This window comes from Panthera leo, chromosome D4, assembly GCF_018350215.1.
Source record: "Panthera leo isolate Ple1 chromosome D4, P.leo_Ple1_pat1.1, whole genome shotgun sequence".
Classification (NCBI taxonomy): domain Eukaryota; kingdom Metazoa; phylum Chordata; class Mammalia; order Carnivora; family Felidae; genus Panthera; species Panthera leo.
The window spans coordinates 1,336,822-1,346,920 of NC_056691.1; positions in this window are offsets into that span (position 1 = coordinate 1,336,822).

The window sequence follows — 10,099 nt, forward strand, 5'->3', positions numbered from 1 at the left end:
TCATCTGCAGGCGAGGTGGCACACACACCGGGCTCTGTCGGTACGGGGCAGAGGCAGCAGTGGGGAGAAGCCAGCACTGATGTGCCCGGCAACATGGACACATCTCAGCTTAGGCTGAGGGACAGAGCTCCACAGAACAGAGCAGCCGCTGGTGGTTCCGCTCATACGTGAGTAAGGACAGGGTGAACTTACTGGCAGGGATGGGGAGACCCCAGCAGCTGCCTAAGGAGGGGCTGGGCGATTGCAGAGGGCAAGAAAGGATACTTCTGTTGGTGAGTGAGGAGTCTGCTTTCTTGGCGGTGACGTTACGTGTGTGTGTGTGTGTGTGTGTGTGTGTGTGTGTGTGTGTAAACGCCACCCTGTGCACTTTTAATATGAACGCTGTGACGGATGTCATTTATAAGCGCATAAGCTGCTCCCCTGCGGTGCCCACTGTCCCCTTTCAGTGAAGCCTGGGCTCTCAGGCTAGCATGAGCCCAACCAGCTCTGCTGAATACTGGAACCCTTTAAAAACACCGTATGCCAGAAAACAATCCCAAACTTTGTGATTTGCTTCAAAAACACCCAGCAGGAGGGTAGAGATGCTGTTAGTCAGCTTGGGCTGCCACAACAAAAACCATAGATGGGATGGCCTCCAAACGGACATGTGTTTCTCACAGTTCTGGAGTCCAGAAGCCTAAGATCCAGGTGTGAACAGGGCTGGTTTCCCCTAAGGCCTCTCTCCTGGGCTGACAAATGGCCGTCTTCTCCCTGCTTCCTCGCGTGGTCATTCCTCCGTGTGTGTCTGTGTCCTCGTCTTTTTTTTTTATGTTTATTTATATTGAGGGAGGGAGAGAGAGAGACAGAGAGAGAGAGAGAGAGAGAGAGAGACTGCGCATGAGTGGGGGAGGGGCAGAGAGAGAGAAAGAGAGAGAGAGAATCCCAAGCAGGCTCCACACTGCCAGCACAGAGTCCAACACGGGGCTCGAATCCATGAACTGTGAGATCATGACCTGAGCTAAAATCAAGTTTGCCAAGTTTGCTCCTGAGCCACCCAGGAGCTCCTACTCATCTCCTCGTCTTATAAGGACACCAGTCACACTAGATTAAGGGCCCACGCATATGGGGACCTCATGGTACCTTAACCACCTGAGTAAAGGCCCCATCTCCAAATAAAGTCACATTCTGGAGTTTTGGGGGTCAGCACTTCAGCATACGAATTTTGAGAGGCCACAAGTCAGCCTGTAACAGATGGTAAGATGGGCCACTAGCCGGTCAATGGGGAGCTGATCACGGGTCCATGGGGCTCATTATCATACCGTACTCTCCACTTTGCAGATATTTGAACATTTCACCCAAACAAACCAAGACTTTGTTCCAGCCATTGCACAGCTGTTTGCAGGCTGGCCTGGGCCATGTGACCTCAGCAAGGAAGCTGTCACGTTCACTGTGAAAGCCGGCCAGGCCCGTACCCTGCCAAACGTTCAGAAGAGAAATTTGAGGGTCCTCTTGCTTGCCTCTCTCGGCCTGAGAGAGAGCCAGCGCTCAGCCCACAGGGAGAACTTGAAAAGTCTTGTTCCCTGTATATGACACATAAACCCCCATGTCATAAGCAGCAGATAAACGTCCCATGCCTGCTCAGCTTAGGGGGGCCGGGAGTGTGGGCAGTAGGAAGGCCTTGCTCCCAATTCACTGGAGGACTGGGGAGCTGGTGTGGGCAGCGTGAACCCTGTTTTTATGGGTGTCACTTAGAGCTGTGACTAAAATAGCCTCTGGTTCCGATGTCTTGTCTTTCCAAAAGTGGTTGGCAAACTCTGAAAATAACTTCAGAGTGTATTTTGGAAACTTCTTAGATGTCAAGCTCATAAGAAGGAACAGCCTCCAACTGTCCCATTCTCACAGGCTCTTGTTCTTTCTGGCAATTATGTGGTCATCCGAAGAAACTTCTGTTTCTGCTCACTGCAGTGGAGCCCTTACCAGAAGCAGTCCCCAGCCCTCAACGTGAAGTCTTAGGAAAATCAGACATCGGACCTGGGGTGGGCTTTTAAGCCTCCAGAATGTCAGCTAATCCTCTGACCCTCTAGGGGCTGCACTCATAGCACACCTGTTCATTTCGCAGCAGGGGAAACTGAGTCAGGGGTTCTCGGTTCCACTGCGCAACAGAACACTCCTATGGACAGCTTCTTTTAGCTTTGATTTTTACAAGCAGTGGGAGCCATCGTGCGGGGCGGAGTTGCCGCCATGGTTAGGGCGGAAGTGGGGTGCCAGGCTCTCTGTGGCCCATGAGGGTGCCAGGTATCCCCAGACTCTCAACACTGGCCCCAGGAGGTGGACAGGGAATGTCCCAGGAGAGCGCACACAAACCAAGAACAAGGTTCCGGACATCAAGCCCTCAGGCCTGTGGTTTGAGTGTGGACAGAGGGAACCTGCTGAGTCCTCGGCATCGAGCTTCACGTTGCACTTGAGGCAAGACACAGAGCTTTATCGTGAAAGAGAGAGAGCGCGAGGAGATGCCCACTGAGCGTCCCAAGGGCCACCACAAAACTGCTGAGGCACAAAGGCCAGGCACGACCAGGGAAAGCCGACAGGCCTGGCACTTGCACGCAACATGGCTCAGCCCGTTCCTTCTCCCGAAGCATGCCCAGACACGCTGCCTGGTCTCATCATACACGAGAACACCACCATCCCTTCTCCTTACGGCCCGGAAAACACACGAAGACAAACAATTTTGTCTCCTCTATTCAGACAGAGAATGACCCTAACTTCCTCCTCCAGAATACACCTGTTTCTCTCTCTCAGGACACACACCTCCCCCTTCGTCCTCTCAGGACACGCACATCCCCCCATCTCCCCTCCACACACACACACCCCTCCCCTCCTCTCAGGACACGCACATCCCCCCCTCTTGCTCTCAGGACACACGCGCCCCCTTTCTCCTCTCAGACATGCACATTCTCCCTTTTTCCTCTCAGGATATGCAATTCCTCCTCCTCCTCTGCACACGCATATCCCCCCCTCTTCCTCTCACGACATGCACATTACCCCCCTCCTCTCATACATGCGTTTCAACCCCCACCCCCGCACCCCTGCTCAGGACACACACGCCCTCTTCCTTCTCTCAGACATGCATATTCCCCCCTACTCAGGACCCACACACACCCCCCTCTTCCTCAGGACTTGCCCATCCCCCTGCCTCCTCATGACACGCACAGGGCCCACTTCGTCCTCTGAACACACACATCCCCCCTTCCTCTCATCCCCCCTCTTCCTCACACCTCCCCCCCTCTTCCCCGCAGGACACACACATTCCCCCCTTCTTCCCCTCACAATACACACATCCTCCCCTTCCTCCTCTCAGGACACCCACATCCACCACCGTTCTCCCGACATGCACACTCCCTCCCTCCCTCCCTCCTTTCAGGACACATACGTTCTCCCTCTTCCTCTCAGAAAACACACATCCCCTCCTTCTTCCTCTCAGGACACACACACACCGCCACTTACTTCTCTCAGGACACACACATTACCCCCCTTCGTCTCGGAACACGCACATCCCACCCATCTCCTCACTGGACACACACATCCCCCCCCCCCCCGCTTCCTCCTACAGACACACACATTCCCCCCACCCAGGACACAAACATCTCCCCTGTTTCTCTCTGGACACGCACATCCACCTCCTTCCTCCTCTCAGGACACACACAGACCCCTCCGTCCACCAAACCTTCCCTGGTCCCTTGAGGCAGGGAGGTGTAAGGGACGGACTGGGAAGCCCCTGTCTTTGGGCCCGGTTTCTGCTGTACAGATTCCAACAGACTGGTAGCTTAATGTATGTGACACAAAACGCCACAGCCCCTCCTGAAAGTTTCGCAAACTGTTAAACACCCAGCGTGCCACTAGCACACAACCCAGCGATGGCAGCCCTGGGCATTTCTCCCACAGAAGGGAAGGCTGGGGTTCACCCCAAAGCCTGAACGCCAATGTTTGTAGCAAGATTCCTCGTATCAGCCAGCAGCTGGGGGACAAAGACCCAGGGGTGCTCCAGTGGGTGAGGACGCAGACCTCGCCACACCCGAGGCACAGCGCACTGCTCAGCCATGAGGAGGCGCGCACGGATACACACACACACCCTGGGCCAGTCTCCACAGAACCACCGAGTGAAACAAGCCAGTCCCGAAAGGCTACTCAGCGTTATGATTCCGTTTCTACAACATCCCTCAAAGGACAAAATTAGAGGAATGGGAAGGAGAAGAGTGGATTGCAGGAGTACAAGGACAGACTGGGGCGGGGTAAGTGGGTGTAGCTATAAAAGGGAAATGTGGCGGATCCCTAGGAGGATGGAAAGGGATCCTGACTGTAGGAATGCTGTTATCCTGGTTACGATGTTGTAGTATAGCTTTCCGAGGTGTGACCATTGGGAGAAGCACAGCCAAGTTTACACAGGAACTGACCAAATAATGGAATCTTAAAATTGCATGTGAATCGGGGACCCTGGCTGGCTCAGTCAGCTGAGTGTCTGACCCTTTTTATTGTTGTTGTTTAATATCTCTTTCTGAGAGAGAGGGAGAGAGAGAGAGAGAGAGAGAGAGAGAGAGAGAGAGAGAGAGAAAGCACAACTGGGGAAGGGGCAGACAGAGAGGGAGACACAGACTTCTAAGCAGGCTCCAGGCTCTGAGTTCTCAGCAAAGAGCCCAATATGGGGCTTAAACTCACGAACTGCAAGATTATACCCTGAGCTGAAATCACTTAGCTGACTGAGCCACCAAGAGTCACGTGCCTGGCCCTCGATTTTGGCTCAGGTCATGATCCCAGGGTTGTGGGATCAAGTGCCACAGCAGGTTCCACATTGACTGTGGAGCCTGCTTGGGATCCTCTCTCTTTCTTCCTATGCCCATCTCCCCTGTTTGTGCATGCTCCCCCCCCCCCCACAAAAAAAAAATTGCATGTGGATCTATGGGCTATCTCAGAATTAAGAAACTAATTAAAAATCACTATGTTCTAGTTGGATCTGCTGGCTCTGGCAGGGAACAGTAAATCCAGGAGCAATGAGCATATGGGCTGCCCACACTATGGACTCTAAATAGCATTTCCCTCCAAGAAAAACCAGACAACCTTAGATAAGAAATGGCCACTCTGTGTCTCGGGCAGGAAGTGTACACCATGAGCTTGGAACACCTTCCTATAACCAAAAGCAAGGAAGGGACAAGGACTACATGCGGGCAAACACAAGAAGAACCCAGGGGCCAATGAGGTGGGGCTTCCACTGGCCAGATATAGAAACACTGGAGCAATGATAACTGCAATGGATAGAAACACCTCAAATATTTGAAAACTGAATATTTACAATATTTTTAAACAACCATTAAACCAAAAAGCAAAATAACACGCTTGCTTTCAGAAGATGCTAGGTGTTATAGACTGACTGTGTACCCCCCCACCCCCATCTTATGTTGAAACCCTAGTTCCCAGTGTGCTCTCCTTAGGAGGGAAGGCACTGTTACAGCAGTGGGAATGGACTCTGACACTAGGGACCCAACTGATGGCTGCACAACTGATGGATGCCTCACTCAGACCGGGTGGCTCAGTCAGTTAAGCTTCTGACTCTTGGTTTCAGCTCACAGCTTCATGGGTTCAAGCCCTGCATCAGGCTCTGCACTGGCAGTTCAGAGCCTGCTTGGGATTCTCTTTCTCTCTCCCTCTCTCTCTGCCCCTCCCCTACTCATGCTCTTTCTCAGAGAAAATAAACTTGAAAAAAATTCCAAAGGCATTGTTCAGAGAAAGAGAACTAACAAACCTACAATTTTTATGTAACTACAAAATACTCTGAACAGTCATATCAATCTTGAGAAAGAAGAACAGATCTGGAATCATAATATTTCTTAATTTCTCAATTAATTTATGACAAAAGAGCCAAGAATATACATGGGGAAAAGGACAGTCTCTTCAATAAATGCTGCTGGGAAAACAAGACAGCCACAAACAGAAGAATGAAACTGGACCACTATCTTACACCCATACACCAAAATTAGCTCAAAGTGGTTTAAAGATTGGACCTAAGACCGGACAACATAAACACTCTGAAGAAAACACAGGCAGCAAGTACCTGGATATTGGTCTTGGCAATGATGTTCTGGATTTGACACCAAAAGCAAACATGAACAAGTGGGACTAAATCAAACTAAAAGCTTCTGCCCAGCAAAAGAAACCACAAACAAAATGAAAAGCCAGCCTACCAAATGGGAGAAAATATTTGCAAGTCATATATCTGAGAAGGGGCTAATATTCAAAATATATAAGGAATTCATTCAACTCAAAAGCAAAACACCAAACAATCTGATTAAAAAATGGGCAGAGGAGGGGCACCTGGGTGGCTAAGCCGGTTAAGCATCTGACTCTTAATCTTGGCTCAGGTCATGATCTCATGGTTTGTAACTTTGAGCTCCGCAACGGGCTCTGCACTAACAGCATGGAGCCTGTTGGGATTCCCTCTCTCCCCCTCCCCCCGCCCCGCTCGTGCTCTTGCACCGTCTCTCTCTTCCTCTCAAAAATAATAAATAAATGAACATTTAAAAAAATGGGCAGACGCAATGTTCATAGCAGCACTCTCAACAATAGCCAAATTATGGAAAGAGCCTAAATGTCCATCAACTGATGAATGGATAAAGAAATTGTGGTTTATATACACAATGGAGTACTACGTGGCAATGAGAAAGAATGAAATATGGCCCTTTGTAGCAACATGGATGGAACTGGAGAGTGTGATGCTAAGTGAAATAAGCCATACAGAGAAAGACAGATACCATATGGTTTCACTCTTATGTGGATCCTGAGATACTTAACAGAAACCCATGGAGGAGGGGAAGGAAAAAAAAAAGAGGTTAGAGTGGGAGAGAGCCAAAGCATAAGAGACTCTTAAAAACTGAGAACAAACTGAGGGTTGATGGGGGGTGGGAGGGAGGGGAGGGTGGGTGATGGGTATTGAGGAGGGCACCTTTTGGGATGAGCACTGGGTGTTGTATGGAAACCAATTTGACAATAAACTTCATATATTGAAAAAAAAAAAAAAAAAGAGTTGGATGCTCAACCGACTGAGCCATCCAGGTGCCCCTCTGGTCTCACGTTTAAATCTTTAAAAAAAAAAAAAAAATGGGCAGACGATCAGAAGAGGTGTTTTCCCAGAAAGACATACATACAGAAGGCCATAGGTGCGCAGCATCAATAATCAGAAGGCAAGTGCAAGCCAAAGCCAAAATAAGATATCACCTTATGCCTGTTGGAATAACTATTATCAAAAAGACAAGTAACAAGTATGGGCGAGAATGTAAGAAAAAGGGAGCCCTTGTGCATTCGTGTGAGACTGTAAATTGGTGCAGCCACTTTGCAAAACAGCACGGAGGGTCCTCAAAAGAGTGAAAAATAAGACTACCATGTGATCTAGCAACTCCACTGCAGGGTGTTTCTCCAAAGTAAGTAAAGAGACTAACTCCAAAAGATAACTGCACTGCCATGTTCACTGCAGCATTATTTACAACAGCCAGCAGATAGAAGCCATGTAAGTACCCACTTGATGGATGAATGGATAAAGAAAAAGTGGTGCATATATATGCACTGGTATATTATCCGGCCACAAAAAAGAAATCTTGCTATTTGCAACAGCATGAATGACCTTGAGGGCATTATGCTAAAACAAGTCAGAAAAGAAAAGAGAAATAAATACCTTATGATCTCGTTTATATGTGGAATTAAAAACAAAAACACCAAACTCACAGGTACAGAGAACAGATTAGTGGTTACCAGATGCAGGAGATAATTTTTAAAGTAAGTAGATCATGGGGATGTAATGTATCACATGGTGACTACAAATAATAATACTGTATTGTATATTTCAAACTCTATAAGAAAGCAGATTTTTAAATTCCTCATCAGAAGAAAAAACTGTATGTGTGGTGACAGATGTTAACTAAACCTCTTGGTGATCATTTCATTACATATGTGTTATATATAACATATACGTCCTATATATATTATATAAACACACACACACATATACACACTAAATCATTATACTGTCCACCTGAAACTTATATGACATTACATGTTAATTAGGTCTCCAAAAATAAAGATTAAGGCCAAAACAAAACAGTGACTAGAGAAGCAATTTTAAAAATCAGTAACTCTAAGTTGTTAAGCATTCTGCAAAGAACATCAAAACTGGTAAGACTTCAGCTAGATCAAATAAGAAAAAAAGAGAAGACTCAAATAAATAAAATCAGAAATGTACAATTGGACATTAAAACTGATGACACACAAATATGAAGGATCACAAGAGACTTATGAAAATTAGATGGATAACTTCGATGAGATAGATAAATCCCAAGAAATACAAAACATATCTAAATGTAATCATGAAGAAATACAAAATCTGAGTAGATCCAGAACTGGTAGGAAAATTAAATCAGGTATCAAATGCCTCTGAACAAGAAAAAGTAAGCTCCAGATGGCTTTGCTAGTGAATCCTACCTACTCCTTAGAACAGAATTAACACCAATCCTTCTCTAACTCTTCCAAAAGAAACTACAGAGGTAAGCACAGTTCCAGACTCATTTTATGAGTCTAGTTATGACTCTAATACCAAAATTAGACAAATACACCACAAGAAAATATCCTAGATGGACATAGATGGAGAATCCTAAACAAATACCAATAAACTGAATTCAACAGCACATTAAAAGACCATACACCAGGGCCTGTGGGATTTATCTCTGGGGTGCAAAGATGGTTCAACATATGAAGCGCAATCAATGTGACCATTGGCCATTAACAGAATGAAAGATAAAAATCACACAGTCATCTTGATAGATGCAGGAAAACCTTTAACAAATTTCAGCACATCTGATGATACAGATTCTGAACTAGGAATAGAAAGAAATTACCTCAACATAAGAAAGCTTATGTGTGAAAAGCCCACAGTGAACATCACACTCAATGTTGAAAAACTGAAAACTTTTCTTCTCTCATCAGAAACAAGGCAAGGATACCCACTCTCACTGCTTACATCCAACACAGTACTGGAATACCAGCAAGTGCAATTAGGCACGAAACAGCTATACAAAGCATCCACATTGAAAAGGAAAATGTAAACTTTTCTGTGTTAGCAATGAGCACCGTTTATGTAAAACACCGTAACAATGCCAGAAAAAGCAACAGCGGCAACACAGCAACAAATATTTGAACTAATAAACAACTTCAGTAAAGACACAGAATATAAAAACAACAAACAAAAATCAGTTTCATTTCTACACACTATCAATGAACTACCCCAAAAAGCAATTTAGAAAATAATCCCATTTGCAAGAGCATCCAATAAAATTAAACACTTAGACATAAACTTAATCAGGGGGCAGAAAGACTTGTCCAATGAAAAGTACAAAACATTGGGGAAAGAGATTAGAGAAGACATACATAATGAAAAGATATCCAGTGTTCATGGATTAGAGACTTAAAAGTGTTAAAATGTCAAAGCTATCCACAGCCGTCCAGAGATTCCATGCAGTCTTTATCAAAATCCCAATGGCATTTTTACAGAAATAGAGAAAACAATCCTAAAAATCATATGAAACCACACACAACTCCGAAGAGCCAAAACAATACTGAGAAAGAAAAACAAAGCAAGAGGCTTCATACTTCCTAAAAAAAATTTTTAAAGCATCATAAATTTACAGTAATTAAAACAGTATGGTATTAGCATAAAGACAGGCATACAGACCAATGGAACACAATAGACAGCCCAGAAATAAACCCACACATTTACACTCAGCTGATCTTCAACAAGGATACCACTAACACACAACTGGGAAAAGGAAAATCTGTTCAACAAACTGATGCTGGGAAAACCTGATCTCTAAATAGGAAAGAACGAGAAAGGAATCCCTTCTATGTCACAGTCAGAAATCAACTGAAAATTAATTGAAGTCATAGAGGCACCTGGGTGGCTCAGTGGATTAAGCGTCCAACTCTTGATTTCAGTTCAGGTCATGACCTCACAGTTTGAGACTGAGCCCCACATTGGGCTCTGAGGTGACAGCACAGAGCCTACTTGGGATTCTCTCTCTCCCTCTTT